General features: G+C 34.4%; 1 pseudogene; it reads left to right on the forward strand.

The window, feature by feature from the left end:
• LOC127840433 (DNA primase small subunit-like) overlaps positions 1-7,195 on the forward strand; it is a 48,506-nt pseudogene extending 41,311 nt beyond the window's left edge.
• Positions 7,196-17,444: the final 10,249 nt, after the last annotated feature.

Below are 17,444 nucleotides of genomic sequence, written 5' to 3' on the forward strand. Positions count from 1 at the left end.
TTTGTGAAGCTGTCATATTTGCTGTTAACATAAATGTTCCTTTCATATTTAAAATACTCACTTCAATATATTATATACCTACATTCATATAGTCTGAAAAGGCTAGTCAGTGATTATACTTCTGCTTTCATAGTATTTTTCGTTTAAAGGAATTTTCATCTTTGTAAAAAAATCAAGGTGAGGCAGAAGGTGTCATCCCAAAGTAGCCTTTACTGTAGACACAGTCTAATCTGGGACGACACCTAAGGCTTGAGCATTAAGACCCTTTTTCCAGGAGTAAGGCTTAATTGAATATTGGCATGGAATCTTAAATGCTATCCCCTTGTACTGTCTGTACAGGCTTATATGGGACAACACGTTAAGTCTAAACTAGATTTTCATTTAGAAAAAGCTTCATGTGAACAAAATACGTCTTAAAAGCAAAAGGTATCATCCCTGATTAGCCTGTAAAAACTGAACATGAGTTAGGCCCAGTTCAGCAAAAATTAAAGCTTTAATGCTATCACCCTGTCCTATCTGCAGAGCGACGCCAAAAAGTCTCCAAATCTGGAGGACGAGGTTATGTTGCAGTACTGCTACCCTCGCCTGGATGTCAATGTCAGCAAGGGAGTGAACCACCTGCTCAAGAGTCCCTTCTGTATACACCCCAAAACAGGTCAGAATGATCTCCCTTTTGTATGCACCACAAAACAGGTCAGAGTTATCTCCCTTCTGTATACATCCCAAAACAGGTAAGAGTAATCTCCCTTCTGAATACATTCCCCTTCTGGACTGAATTATTTCCCTTTGGGTGATGATCACCTCAAAAGACCCTTCTGTTTGCACCCAAAACAGTTCAGAGTTAATTCCCTTTGCTTGGCCTATGACCACCTCAAAAGTCCCTTCTGTATCCACACCAAAACAGGTAAGAGTTATCGCCATTCTGTATAAACCCTAAAACAGGTAAGACTTATCTTCCTTCTGTATACATCCCACTACTGGTCTGAGTTATTTCCCTTTGGTTTACGATAACCTCTTTAAGAATCCCTTCTGTTTTCACCCCAAAACAGGTCGGAGTAATTTTGCTTTTGTCTATGACCACCTCAAAAGTCTGTATACCCCCCAAAACAGGGCAGAGTTATCTTGCCTCTGTAGACACCCAAAACCAGATAAGAGTGATCTTCTTTCTGTATACACCCGTAAACAGGTCAGAAGTATCTCCCTTCTGTTTACACCCCAAAACTGGTAAGAGTAATTGCTCTTTTCTGTATGAACCCCAAAACAGGTCAGAGTTATCGCCATTCTGTATTGATCCCAAAACAGGTAAGACTTATCTTTCTTCTGTATACATCCCACTACTGGTCTGAGTTATTTCCCTTTGGTTAACGATAACCTCTTTAAGAATCCCTTCTGTTTACACCCCAAAACAGGTCAGAGTAATTTCCTTCGTCAAAAATTCTGGTTACTATGGCAACAAATAGATGAGAAATACTACTGGAAATGTAGGTTTTCTGGATCCTGCGATAAGTTTAAAAGTTCTTCAAATTTTTTCATGAAACTTGAAACATGGATAGATGGCAATATGGACATTATGCACATCATTTCATTTTGTTCCTAAATCAAAAATTCTGGTTGGTTGCTATGGCAACAAATAGAATATAAATACTGCTAAAAATGGTGGTTTTCTGGATCCTGCGTTACCTTTAAAAGTTCTTCATTTTTATGCCCCCCTTCGAGGAAGAGGGGGTATATTGTTTGGCACATGTCGGTCAGTCGGTCGGTCCGTCGGTCAGTCCGTCCACCAGATGGTTTCCGGAGTGACTCAAAATAGTAAAATGGTTTCAGGATGATAACTCAAGAATGCTTACGCCTAGGATCATGAAACTTCATAGGTACATTGATCATGACTCGCAGATGACCCTATTGATATTCAGGTCACTAGGTCAAAGGTCAAGTTCACAGTGACAAAAAAACTTATTCACACAATGGCTGCCACTACAACTGACAGCCCATATGGGGGGCATGCATGTTGTACAAACAGCCATTGTTTAATAAAACTTCCAAAATGGATAGATGGCAATTTGGACATTGTGCACGTCATTTCATTTTGTTCCTACGTCAAAAATTCTGATTGCTATGGCAGCATTAAAATATTATTCTGACAATGGTGGAATTTCTGACAATGGTGGAGCCGGTAGGGGACTTTTATTGCTTTGCAATATTCTTGTTGTTCTAAACCAGAAGTATGTACATGAATAACAATTTAATATATTGAACATTCATGCTGACATAATACCAAATTTTTTTTTTAATGAAATCGCAATCCCAGTTCCTGGGCCTGACATCAAACGGAGAGTTCTTGAACATTCTTGCTGACGCTGGTATCAGTATAAACAAAGGACTAAAAAAATCTGGTTAGACATGATATTGTTTTCTTCATCAAAATATTAGACATTAAACAGTTATTTATTAAAAAATATTGTATAAATAATTTAAATAAATTGAATAACTTATTAAGTTAAATGATTGTTTGTATTTGCAGGTAGTTAATAATAGATGATAATAACTAATATATATACATTCAGGATCTAAACCATCTACAACTGTTTTTACGGTGACCAATGAGGACGTTGTGTCTCCACAGCCTCTGGAAATCCCAGAAAAGTTGCAGGCATTACAGTCAAAATATGCAGGTATATGTTGTTTTTTGATGTGATGACATTTAAGTACAATTTTAAATACATGATTTATGATTTGCAATTTCAACAATAACATTAATAAATTTATTCATTTGTGCACAGTATTTGAAATGCGTGAAATATTGGATAACTTAAAATAAAATCCCCACAATCTACACTTAATAGTCATAAAAATACACATGATATGGTGTTGATATTTTCTTTTATTTGAATTGTATTATACAAGCATACAAAGAGTTTCAATTGTGTTAAACAGTAAAACAGAATTGTTAAGCATACCCTTTAAAATATAAGACATAATGTTCAATATCAGTTCACAATATAATGGTTGAATTCACAGGAGGGTCATGTGCATCCAAACATTAGGTTAAGAAGTCAAACCATATAAAGACCCTGTAATCACTTAAGAGGCAAATATTTTGACATATTTATGTTATATTGTTATGTTCTTTTCAAAACATTATGCAAGTGAGCATCAAATAGCAATAACTCAGCTGACAACACCACCCAGCCAATAGCAATAACTCAGCTGACAACGCCACTCAGCCAATAGCCATATCAACCTACGGGAGGTTGATGGCCGCTGGGTCAACAGAATAAAAAAAACGATTCAAGATTGCCCCGGACATGCCATCACAAAGATCCCTGTACTCCGCATACGAGAGGTAGAATTATATCACATTGAGATACTTTCATTATGTAAATGTAAAAGCACTGTTCTTAACATAAGATTCACATTCATTTACTGTTTTTGTTCTACAATAATTAGCTTAATGCAAAAAAAGGCAAACTATTCCTTATAAAAATTGGAGAATATATAGAGTATATTTGTTGGATTACGTGTTTGAAACATAAAAATTATCAGTTTTAATTCAGTGATATTTCTCTATAAACCACCTGAAAACATAAAATAGAACAATATTCAACATTTTCTTACCAAAAAAAAACAACAAAAATTAAATGTATTCATATTTCCTAATGAATGTACATGAATGTATTTAACATTTGCATTACGAGAATATTTCCTCCATCCACTTTATTGCTGGAATATACATTATACATATTAATGCAGGGAAATGAGTGTATGGATCTCAAGCTGGAGAAATTCTATGCTTTGGGAGGAAACCACCTGCTCAAGGCCATGTCAGACCTTCTTCTGGAAAATCCAGAAAATCCAAATGTGGATTGTCTTCGGTAATTCAAAATCTAAGAACATAATCCATTTTTAGTTGTTCTTCAACTAATTGTTAATAAGGATTGTTCTGTTGTTCTTCATTTAATTAATGTTTTGTTAATTTTTTGAAAGTGTTTTGTATTTACGTCTTGTCATTGTGAGGACATAGTTTCACATGATGGTATATGTTTAACAGGCACATAACGTGTGACGTCTATCAAAACCTGACGTCGGATGAAGCCCTATTTGTGTCATGCTGGCACAATAGGCAATCCCAACATAAGGATATTACCTTACAGGTAATAATGCAAATATCTTGTTAACACATATACATCAAACAAAATGTTAATAAGACCACATATCTTTAAAATGAAATAAACTCAATCATAACTATCTGTCAAATTAAAATAGCAACCATGCAGGTAACACAATTAATTAAAAAAGCATAATGTAATAAATATTCTTAGAAATTAGTGCTCGAATGTATGTAAAAAACATTTCAGTGTTCTCCGGAAGCACCGGCGGCCGGCGATTTCGCCGGTTACTAACAATCTAGGCGCCGGCTACTTTTTTCAAAAATAAACATTCGAAACGCCACAAAAACGCCTGTGTTTATACAAATTTTGACGCAATACTTTTGCTTTTGTGTTTAAACAAACTAGCTCGAAGTTAATATTCTAATGCGCATTATTTTCGCGCAGAGACAAGCACGGATAAACAATCGAAAGTTCGTATCTTTACGTAACAGTTTTTCACCGCTTTATTGCACGCTCGTTTATGGCGGAGATTGACGAACACAGAGGTATTTTGAGCTAACTACGGTAAGTTTACGGCCGGCTAATTTAACATTCGACCGGTCATGTTCCAATTAATGCGCTGTATTTAAAGCGTTTGTTTGAAATAGTTGTTTAGAAGCAGACGTCACGATGCCTTCACCTAAAAAAAGACTTACACAGTGCCAAGTAGACACAAGTCAAAGAGTCCTCGCCGATTTTTGTAGGCGAATTCAAGGTAGAATGAAAAATCCATAAATAGACCCATTATATACGATCAAAACTTATTAGTTGATGTGAGAAATCATTTATAACTCAGCAGAAATCATTTATAACTCAGCACCTTGCATGTAATCGGTATACTTTGTAGATGTTCTTCTGCATTTATTAACTGCTGCTACGTGGAGTTGCTTTGTTTATACCAGTACAAAATCGGTCATATTTATAAAGATGATTGTATGAGATACGTGTGTCGGACACGTTTGATATATAACGTGCTTTTTTCAAATTAATACTGTGTATAAGCAATGGATAATTGTACACGCCTTTGTATAAAGAATAGTTATGAATTTGAATATAAGCGTGCACACCAAGCCCTTGACCAAGCGCATGACTCTGACTCTAACTCTGATTCAGATTGTTGAAATAAAAAAAGTTGCAATTAAAATGCATTTTTTAATTTTAGAGATTTCAAATAAATATTTCATTTTCTATGACAAATGCTTTATTACTTTAATCCAAAAAAAACACCCTAAAATGCGCCAGATCACCATTTCACTCCATTAATTCATTTTTTTTCCCATACCCCCCTGAACGGAGGGGATACCCTTCCCGAACCAACCCCTCTCGCCGCTTCGCGGCTTGTGAACACGGCATGCCGTGTGCATTATCGCCGGCTACTCTGTTACTATCGCTGGCTACTCCGTTTTTTCGGAGAACACTGACTTCTTTGCTCATCATTTGCCTTTGAAGCTCTGAAATAGTGCTAGTTACACATGCGGGATAATCATTTCAGCACTAGTATTGTATTATTTTGCTTGTATAATTATATTTTATTTTTTATTCATCAGTGTTGTATTGTGTTGCTTATATTGTGTGAAATCTGCTGACCATTTTCCTTTAAATCTGGTTTGAGGTGATAATTTCCTTTAAGCCTTTTTTATTTTGTGGCACTATTGTGTTCTATTTTCTTTGTAAGCATTTTTACACCATTTCTTTTTATGGTACCTGGCTTAGGCATACCTTATGGTACCTTGTGTCAACATCAACAATCTTTTAAACAGCTCTTAATTTTGAATGTATAGTACTGATGTCCTATAGGAATACTGCTTTAATTGTGTTTTTATTGTGCTTTATTAGAATAAATATTTCTTATGTATGCCATGTATTATTGATGTTTTGCAATTTGCTACTGCTTGTTAGTTTGGTAAACAGCTATACATGTTATTTCATACTGACAATAAATTCGTTTTGATGTGATTTGATTAAGGATGAGTGTTTGTGAATACCCTGTTACATACTCCCTCTGTAGAGAAAAAATGCTCCTGAGATCTTATTTCTTTTGTATACCCTAAACACAACAATTAAAATCAATTAATATATTCTTTCTAGAATACTTCACTTTTACCTATACCAGCAATTTAAAATTACTGCGTACACTTTCCACCATAGTAGATAATGTTTACAAGGACTGGAGTGTTTAAGTGAGTGGAAAAATTAGTAAGAGCATGACCTATATATGCCTGAAAACAGCCGTTCAATCTGCTGAGGGTTGACCTATAAGTACGATGTAAACAGATCTTAGAATCATGTACAGGGAAATTTAGCACAGTTATTCAACTTAGAAGTTTAAAATTAACTACACACCATAATTGCAATACAAATTTATATATTTATGCCCCCTTCGAAGAAGAGGGGGTATGTTGCTTTGCTCATGTCGGTCGGTCTGTCGGTCTGTCCACCAGGTGGTTGTCAGATGATAACTCAAGAACACTTGGACCTAGGATCATGAAACTTCATAGGTACATTGGTCATGACTGGGAGATGACCCCTATTGATTTTGAGGTCACTAGGTCAAAGGTCAAGGTCACGTTGACCCGAAATAATAAAATGGTTTCCGGATGATAACTCAAGAACGCTTATTCCTAGGATCATGAAACTTGATAGGTAGATTGATCATGACTCGCAGATGACCCCTGTTGATCTTCAGGTCTCTAGGTCAAAGGTCAAGGTCACGGTGACCCGAAATAAGAAAATGGTGTCCAGATGATAACTCAAGAACGCTTATGGCTAGGATCATGAAACTTCATAGACCGTACATTGATCATGACTGGCAGATGACCCCTATTGAAACCCTCGAAAATCTTTAACATCACCCTTACTTAGGAGTCGATCTTTGTGATAATCTGAAATTAAACACTCGTATCGATAACGCAACCAAGAAAGCTTCACAAACTCTGGGATTCATCAAACGCAACTTGAATAAATGCCCACAACCAGTAAAAGAAATGGCATTTGAATACATTTTAATTTATATAAAACGGATACCCAAAAAAATCTAACAATAGACACATGCTACAGATAACACAGTCGACAATACATAGAGATAAAACTCATGTTGCTCCAGTATGATTGTGTTGCCGGCCTAGCTACGCGCAATTTGCGTACTTTGGGTTCGACGACAAACTATCGAATCAATCGAGGTTTAAAGTTTTAATAGATCGATAAAAGTATCTGAAATAGAAACAATTAATACATGCAATTAGGTATATATTCAAGATAAACGTTATGCATTCAAATGAAATACACATTAATAATGACTAGCGTTGCATGGCGGTGTGAATATTACTCGCAATAAGTTATTTTAATAAATAACTAATAAACACAACCGTAACCGTCAGATGTCTTAAATAACAATACAAACAATTGGCAGATAAAACAAATAAAAGATTCAAATAAGTTACCTGCAGGAATATAAAATGTCCTACACAAATAATATAATGTTTCAATCAAAGATTGAATGGCTGTCTGAAGCAACCTTCAGCAAACAACTGAATAAAGGAGGGAAAGTGTATGATTGGTTGTTACGTGCACGTGCTAAATTAGGTTAAATTCAACTATATGTTAACTATAAAATAACTAAGACTACAGACTTTATATCAGAGCTACCTAAAACTACTCGACATGAATAACAAATAACTTACTAACGATAAATATGAATTTATGCCCTGTGACAATTGCTTGCCCATTGATATTGGATAATATTTATTTTGAAATTTCATACCGGCTGGTAATAAGTTTCAGTTTGGATAAAGTGCCTCGGAAATCGCCCATTTTCAACAGTATTAGTTTAATTAATCGCAGTCACGACCATGGAACAAATAGTGGTTGAAACGCTATTACTGTTGACCGTATTAATCAAAAATGGAAATAATGGATCGAACATCATTTCGTAAAATCAGGATTTGAATGTCATCCTAGCAATCAGTAGGGCTTTTCCCCCAAAACGGCTCAAAAGCTAAACCCAGTTCATGCTTAATTGTATTCAAATTAATTATGATTTTGTTAAGCAATTAGGTAGTTTATTTACTTTAAACATTATCATCACATTTCAGCCAAATTAAACAAAAAAGAAAAATAGCCATTTAATTTCCACTCAAATAACTATTCAAAAACACATATTTTTGTTGAAAGATGTTACATCCTATAAATACTATAATGCTGCATAGTAAATACATATATATATATATATATATATATATATATATATATATATATATATAAAAGAAAAATAGCCATTTAATTTCCACTCAAATAACTATTCAAAAACACATATTTTTGTTGAAAGATGTTACATCCTATAAATACTATAATGCTGCATAGTAAATACATATATATATGATACATAACTATATATAACTTTATATATATATAACTATATATATATATATAACTATATATTTATGCCCCCCTTCGAAGAAGAGGGGGTATATTGCTTTGCTCATGTCGGTCTGACGGTCGATCTGTCGGTCCGTCCACCAGGTGGTTGTCAGACGATAACTCAAAAACGCTTGGGCCTAGGATCATGAAACTTCATAGGTACATTGATCATGACTCGCAGATGACCCCTATTGATTTTGAGGTCACTAGTTATATATATATATATATATATATATTATATAACTCATACATGTGATAATAAACACATTGATACTACAATGTTCCTGTAATGGTTTTTATATATACATGTACTCGTTAATTAGAGAAAACTGTGAAGGGCTCATTAGCGCAGTGTATTGCTGAAATCGTCTAGAATGGATCCAAATTCGGTAAGTATCGATAGAGCTGGCTATACTCTTGAAATCGTCTAGAATGGATCCCATTTTGGTAAGTATCAATGGAGCTGGCTAACTCTTGAAAACGTCTAGAATGGATTCAATTTTAGTATGTATCAATAAAGCTAGCTAGACTCTTGAAATCGTCTAGAATGGATCAAATTTTGGTAAGTATCAATAGAGCTGGATAGACTCTTGAAATTGTCTAGAATGGATCCAATTTTGGTAAGTATCAATAGAGCTAGCTAGACTCTTGAAATTGTCTAGAATGGATTCCATTTTGGTAAGTATCAATACAGCTGGCTATACTCTTGAAAACGTCTAGAACGGATCCAATTTTTGTAAGTATAAATAGAGCTGGCTAGACTCTTGAAATCGTCTAGAATGGATCCATTTTCGGTAAGTATAGAGCTGGCTCAACTCTTGAAATCGTCTAGAATGGATCCCAAATTCGGTAAGTATCAATAGAGCTGGCTATACTATTGAAATCGTCTAGAATGGATCCCATTTTGGTAATTATAAATGGAGCTGGCTAACTCTTGAAAACGTCTAGAATGAATTCAATTTTAGTAAGTATCAATAGAGCTGGCTAGACTCTTGAAATCGTCTAGAATGGATACAATTTCGGTAAGTTACAATACAGCTGGCTAGATTCTTGAAATTGTCTAGAATGGATCCAATTTTGATAAGTATCAAAAGAGCTGGCTAGACTCTTGAAATTGTCTAGAATGGATCCCATTTTGGTAAGTATCAATGGAGCTGGCTAGACTCTTGAAATCGTCTAGAATGGATACAATTTCGGTAAGTATCAATACAGCTGGCTAGATTCTTAAAATTGTCTAGAATGGATCCAATTTTGGTAAGTATCAAAAGAGCTGGCTATACTCTTGAAATCGTCTAGAATGGATCAAATTTTGGTAAGTATAAATAGAGCTGGCTAGACTCTTGAAATCGTATAGAATGGATCCGAATTCGGTAAGTATCAATAGAGCTGGTTAACTATTGAAATCGTCTAGACGGGATCAAATTTTGGTAAGCATCAAGAGAGCTGGCTAGACTCTTGAAATCTTCTAGAATGGATCCAAATACGGTAAGTATCAATAGAGCTGGCTATACTCTTGAAATCGTCTAGAATGGATCCCATTTTAGTACGTATCAATAAAGCTGGCTAGACTCTTGAAATCGTCTAGAATGAATCAAATTATGGTAAGTATCAATAGAGCTGGCTACACTCTTGAAATTGTCTAGAATGGATCCAATTTTGGTAAGTATCAATAGAGCTAGCTAGACTCTTGAAATTGTCTAGAATGGATTCCATTTTGGTAAGTATCAATACAGCTGGCTATACTCTTGAAATCGTCTAGAATGGATCCAATTTTGGTAAGTATAAATAGAGCTGGCTAGACTCTTGAAATTGTCTAGAATGGATCCAATTTTGGTAAGTATCAATAGTGCTGGCTTGACTCTTGAAATTGTCTAGAATGGATTCCATTTTGGTAAGTATCAATACAGCTGGCTATACTATTGAAATCGTCTAGAATGGATCCCATTTTGGTAAGTATGAATAGAGCTGGCTAGACTCTTGAAATCGTCTAGAATGGATCCAATTTCGGTAAGTATAAATAGAGCTGGCTCAACTCTTGAAATCGTCTAGAATGGATCCCGAATTCGGTAAGTATCAATAGAGCTCGCTATATTATTGAAATTGTCTTGAATGGATGCCATTTTGGTAAGTATCAATGGAGCTGGCTAGACTCTTGAAGTCGTATAGAATGGATCCAAATTCGGAAAGTATCAAAACAGCTGGCTAGACTCTTGAAATTTTCTAGAATGGATCCAATTTTGGTAAGTATCAATAGAGCTGGCTAGACTCTTGAAATTGTCTAGAATGGATCCCATTTTGGTAAGTATGAATAGAGCTGGCTAGACTCTTGAAATCGTCTTGAATGTACAATTTCGGTTATTATCAAAAGAGCAGGTTAACTATTGAAATCGTCTAGACTGGATCAAATTTTTGTAAGCATCAACAGAGCTGGCAAGACTTTTGAAATCATATAGAATGGATCCAAATACGGTAAGTATCAATAGAGCTGGTTAACTCTTGAAATCGTCTAGACGGGATCAAATTTTGGTAGGCATCGAGAGAGCTGGCTAGACTCTTGAAATCGTCTAGAATGGATCCAAATTCGGTAATAGAGCTGGCTATACTCTTGAAATCGTCTAGAATGGATCCCATTTTGGTAAGTATCAATGGAGCTGGCTAACTCTTGAAAACGTCTAGAATGGATTCAATTTTAGTAAGTATCGATAGAGCTGGCTAGACTCTTGACATCGTCTAGAATGGATCAAATTTTGGTAAGTATCAATAGAGCTGGCTAGACTCTTGAAATTGTCTAGAATGGATCCAATTTTGGTAAGTATCAATAGAGCTTGCTAGACTTTTGAAATTGTCTAGAATTGATCCCATTTTGGTAAGTATCAATAAAGCTGACTATACTCTTGAAATCGTCTAGAATGGATCCAATTTTGGTAAGTTTAAATAGAGCTGGCTAGACTCTTGAAATCGTCTAGAATGGATCCAATTTCGGTAAGTATAAATAAGAGCTGGCTCGACTCTTTAAATCATCTAGAAGGATCCCAAATTCGGTAAGTATCAATAGAGCTGGCTATACTCTTGAAATCGTCTAGAATGGATGCCATTTTGGTAAGTAACAATTGAGCTGGCTAACTCTTGAAAACGTCTAGAATGGATCCCAATTTTAGTAAGTATCAATAGAGCTGGCTAGACTCTTGAAATCGTCTAGAATGGATCCAATTTTGGTAAGTATCAATAGAACTAGACTCTTGAAATTGTCGTATGGATTCCATTTTGGCAACTATCAATAGAGCTGGCTAACTCTTGAAATCGTCTAGAATGGATACAATTTCGGTAAGTATCAATATAGCTGGTTAACTATTGAAATCATCTAGAATTGATCCCAATTTTGGTAAGCCTCAAGAGAGCTGACTAGACTCTTGAAATCGTCTAGAACGGATCCAATTTCGGTATCAATAGAGATGGCTAGACTCTATCAAAAGAGCTGGCTAGACTCTTGAATTGTTTTGTCTAGAATGGATCCAAATTTGGTAAGTATCAATACAGCTGGCTAGATTCTTGAAATCGTCTAGAATGGATACAATTTTGTTTTGATGAGCGGTACTTCGGTTGAAAATACAGATTTTACTGGTAGCCATTGTGCATATCAATAGTTTTATTGATACTTTGCCACCTTTTAATCCAAATTTGGTCTATATCAACAGCGATTTTCTTTTCAAATAATTTATAAAACAAAAAAAAACATTGTCGTTAACGATGCTGCAATATATAGATTTGGTATCCATTGTAGCAATTTATTTATGATCCAATATAGACACGACCGTTAAACTCAGTTAATGACTTATTCAGTGAATCCTTGGGCTACATACCACTCTAATGTTTTCATGCATTTTAATATCGCAGCCAAGCTGTAAAGAATCTTATCCATTGTGCTTGGTGTGAAAGGTAAAAATCAATACGTTGTCATAGTAAATATCGTATTTCAGCGGCACCTCTCAATCTTATGTTGTCATGCTACAATTTTAATCAGAGTGCATTGAATGGTATTGGATTTACCGAAGATCATTTAAGGTTTGAATTTAAATTTGCGACAGTGAACATGTACTTGCACCTAATACAAAGGCAATACTTTGGGCATTGATTCTAATTTAACCCTTTACCACTAAAATACGTATTTTGACGCATCTGCAGTCCCTATGAAAGTTAAATTTAATTAAAGATGTTTCTTACTAGATTCAAGTTTAAAAGGCTTCATTTCCAACTCTAAGATACTGATGAGAAGCAAACAGCATAAAACCTGAACAGCTGGGAGTTACTCATAGGCTGTTCTGGTTTTATGCTGTTTGCACATAGCCATTTTCACTTTGCTTCTGAGTGGGAAAGGGTAAACTATAGTTACCCAATGAGGAAGGCTGCCCCGGCGAAATGTTGTTCATGATTTCATGAACACTTCAAGCCAATCAAGAACTGTTCATGAACGGTTCTGAAAACGTTCCTGAGCTCGGTTCATGAACTTTTGGACATGAACTGTTCTTAAGACACGTTCATGAACTGTTTATGAATTATTGTTGAACATTTCAAAGTTCATGAACAGTTCTTCATCTAACCATAAATACTTAGTGATGAACATTTCGTGCACAAGTATTTCTAATGACTTTTCTGAGACAGACTTTAAGCATCCATCATAAATAATTCATGAATTCCTTTGTGCTAGATGTTTCATACATATTTTTGAAAGTAATATTGAAATGTCTAGCATACTAATCTTGTAGATTTGTGAAACCTGTGAAGTTAGTATGAATATGCATAGTACTTTCACCACTGTAAGTAAGAGTTCTTGACCTGTTCTAGAGAATTTTAAGAACATTTGTACAAGAACTGTTCAAGAACTGCCTTCAGGAACAGTTCAATAACTTTTAAGGACCTTTCCTGTTCTTGAATTATTCTTAAACTATTCTTGAACACTTTAAGAACTTTTTTGAACAACATGTTTCCTTCTGATGATCTTAAACAGGTCTACACAATGTTTTTGAACATATGATGGACTTTTTAAGAATCCAATATGTTCTTAAAAGGATCTGTCATTGTTCTTGGAAGACTTAAAAGACAAGTTTAAGAACGTTTTAAGGACATCTTATTTCAAGAACAGTTTAAGATGATATCAAGAACTCAAACATGTACATCGCATTGCTGTGTTTACAAAGGAAGAATATTGTGTGCACAGGAAGTTGAAACGGAAGGGACATGGTTTATGTTATATTTGAAAATGTAAGTCTTAAATAAATTACCGGCTGAACTGATCTGCCACTGGTTCCATTTCAAGTTCTTTGGCACTGTAAGTGTAACCATTTCAGGGAAACCATTGATTAGTAAATGATTCTTGAACTGAAAATGAGACTATTCATAATCTTTTCAATACATGAATTATTCATGAACATATAGTGCAAAGTTGTATTATGAAATTTAAAGAGTATTATCAAACCACTTGTATCTCAGTTATTAGTGATATATTTAAATTATTGTTATATGTTGCTATCAATATGTTAAATGCTAATACAAGACTTGTTTCTTCTTACCCTGACCTGTTTGTTGAGCTTTGGTAACACTTATGATAACCTTTGCATAAATTGACAAATTCTTGTTCATGAATAGTTCATGAACACTTCATGCCACCTCAGTTCATGAACTCTTGAAGAACTATGGTTCGTGAACTATTCACTGACAGTCCGTGAACAGAAAAACTGCGTTTGAAAAATAGAAGAAAAATGTTAATGAACTGTTCATGAACAGCAAAACCCTGAAGAATTTTTCAAGAATTGTGTTGTTCATGAACTGTTCAAGAACACTTCATGCCATTGGTGTTCAGGAATAGTTCATGAACATTTCATGTCATAAGGGTTCAAGAATAGTTCATGAACACTTCATGCCATTAGGTTTCAAGAATATTTCATGAACACTTCATGCCATTAGTGTTCATGAACAGTTCATGAACTAAAATTTCAAGAACATTTCACAGACGTGGCTCATTTTCTGTTCACTGACTATTCGTGAACAATTCATGAACTCAGTTCACGAACAGTTCATGAACAGTTCACGAATTATTCGTGAACTGCAGAACAACATTTCGCAGGGGTGGTATCAAAATAATGGTGTTCTTTCAACATTAGATCATCATTTCCTAGTGGATATTTTCTGTTATTTATTTTGGCATGTGACATCATAAAATTCCAATTATACATACCACCATCCTTAGGCTTATAAAGCAACATAACTTGCATGAGTCATTGGTGAATTTTGTCATTTAAATGTTTATATTGGTTCTATTTTTAACATGGGGGGACACATTAATTGTATATTTATTTCTTGGTATGATTTCAATATGGGCTTGGTTCATTGTCAGTTTACAGCATTGGTATTTTAAGCTTGACAACATTTAAAGTTTAAAACTATTTTAAGTACCAAATTCGAAAGGTTAACTATTTTCATGGCATGATTTCAATTCCATTAACAAGATTAATATTGTGGGAACAGTTATTTGATTTTCAATACAACAAAAAAGTGCATTGGCACACTCCATTATTTTTAGCATAGGTGTAGCTTGCACTGATATTTTAATGCTTATCCATTTAACACTGAGATACGTATTTTGACGCATTTGTAGTCAGTCTTAGAAAGTTACCTTTAAATAAAGACCTTTCTTACTACATTCAAGTTTTAAAGGCTTCATCTTCAACCCTTAGTTACGGATGAGCAGCAAACAGCATAAAACCTGAACAGACTGCGAGTTTCTCGCAGGCTGTTCTGGTTTTATGTTGTTTGCACATAGCCATTTTCACTTTGCTTCTGAGTGTGAAAGGGTTAACCATGATTCATTGCTATAAAAAAGGGTTACATGTAATAATATGTACATTTAATAACTCAAAAACAACATCATAGGTAGCTTTATTATAAAAGGCTGATATTCAGCAATATTAATCTGCATGTGGAAAATAGAGTAAGAAAGCAATCATTTTATGGTCAAATACCTGCCTGTGAGTCATACATAAATTAATATATAATGCATTATACATGTTTGCATTTCGTTGCACGTTGGAATGCATAAATTACTCATACAATCGTATCAATTATGCTGTATGAAATCAATATGTTTAGAGGAGCAGTATTGACATATAAGCTATACTGGAAGCATTTTTAGCAGAATTTTGTCACCATTTTTTTTAAAGGCTAAATTGTTTTACTTTAGCTCAGAATTTTCCTAACAATTATTTGAAAGCTTGGAGACCTTAAATAAAGCTTATTAAAATATCTTCAAAACCTTACATTGTTTCTCCAATTCTGCAAAAAATTAACCTGTGTTAAGTATTAACATTTTATATTTTAATGACCTTAGATTTTAAAATAATACTGAAGAACTTGAGATAGGCGTGTCGTTTTTAACCCTGGATTAACAGATAACTTATCTTGAGACTTTGGGATTTCAAATTATGTTATTTTTGCAGACATCTATTTACACTTTTTCTGTTCAGCTTATTTTCTGAGTAATTTTCTGCTTAGAGGAAGATCTACTGGTATGGTACTTGTTTATTATTCATTTTTTTCAGATACAGAGCATCAAAATAGATATCATTCTTATATCTATTACATCAAACACACTTACAAAAAAAATTGGCTTACAAGACATAAACTTGAGGTTAGGCTAGAAAATATAAAATTAAACTAACTTAACCAGGAATAAATATACTTAAGTCATGCTTAAAAATAGCTGACATTTGTCAACTCATTTATTCCACAATATGCCTACAGGTAAGCAAAACTGGTTTGTGTCTGTTTGTCATAAATATTTACTATCATCTGTCAAATAACCTTATTGTAACATATTTTAGTTAACCAGTTTAAAAATCAATTTTTATTTGTGTATATTTAATAAAAAAAGTAAGTGTAAATGCATGATCGTGTCAAATTTATTAACTATGTCGACTTGAAAAAAAATATATGTACAAAGCAAGAGCGCAAATATGTCAAACTACTTCACACTATGATAGCTACACCATAACGAATAATGATAAATAACGTTTGTTAATACTTACATGGGTTGAATCTGCTTTTCAGGCAAGCATAGCGCGTCAAAATAGATCCTTCTTGAGCTGGCTCATTCATAATATGAGCCAGCAACAAGCAGTCATTAGCACTGAAATTTGCCGATCGTTTTTTATCGATGTCGGCCATATTTGTTGACATTATCGTCTGGCAACAAATGTTTACGCATGCGCATATGAAACTTCCGTTACTTTATTTAGAACGGTAAAAACCGAAAATTTATGCAAATTAGCATTCGTTCCGCTTGAGGATAAAAATAGATTAAGGCAAATCTTAATAAAGATTAACTTAAGATTTTCCTCGGAATACCACTTAAGAAATATCTCAATTTTACGGGCAAAAGCCCGCGAAGCGGGCGTTGACCGTTCATACATATGGGAATTTAGACATTAAATTACATAAGAATACCACATATGGATGCGTCTCAAAAAAATTTGCCACGCGACATATATTTTCGCGATGCTATTTATGACCTTGAACAAATCAAAAACACTTTGACATATGCTAAATCACATGTAAATACATACCTCAGGAAAAGTTATATCAATTACATCATAATTGTGTAGCGAATCGCACTAAATATTCTCGCATTATTTGTTTTTCTTCGCAACCGTTCCAGAATTAAGTCATGACTCAATTATCTCCCCTGAATGCTCTCATTCAGTGGGTATAAGCCTGTCACGTAATTATGTATCGTTCGTGGAAAAGACACAGTAACCAACAAAGTTCATTTCTGATTTCTTTGCGTTTTATTTCTGCTTATTAACACAACACAACGTTTCCAAAATGTTT

Source organism: Dreissena polymorpha, chromosome 8 (assembly GCF_020536995.1).
Source record: "Dreissena polymorpha isolate Duluth1 chromosome 8, UMN_Dpol_1.0, whole genome shotgun sequence".
Lineage (NCBI taxonomy): Eukaryota > Metazoa > Mollusca > Bivalvia > Myida > Dreissenidae > Dreissena > Dreissena polymorpha.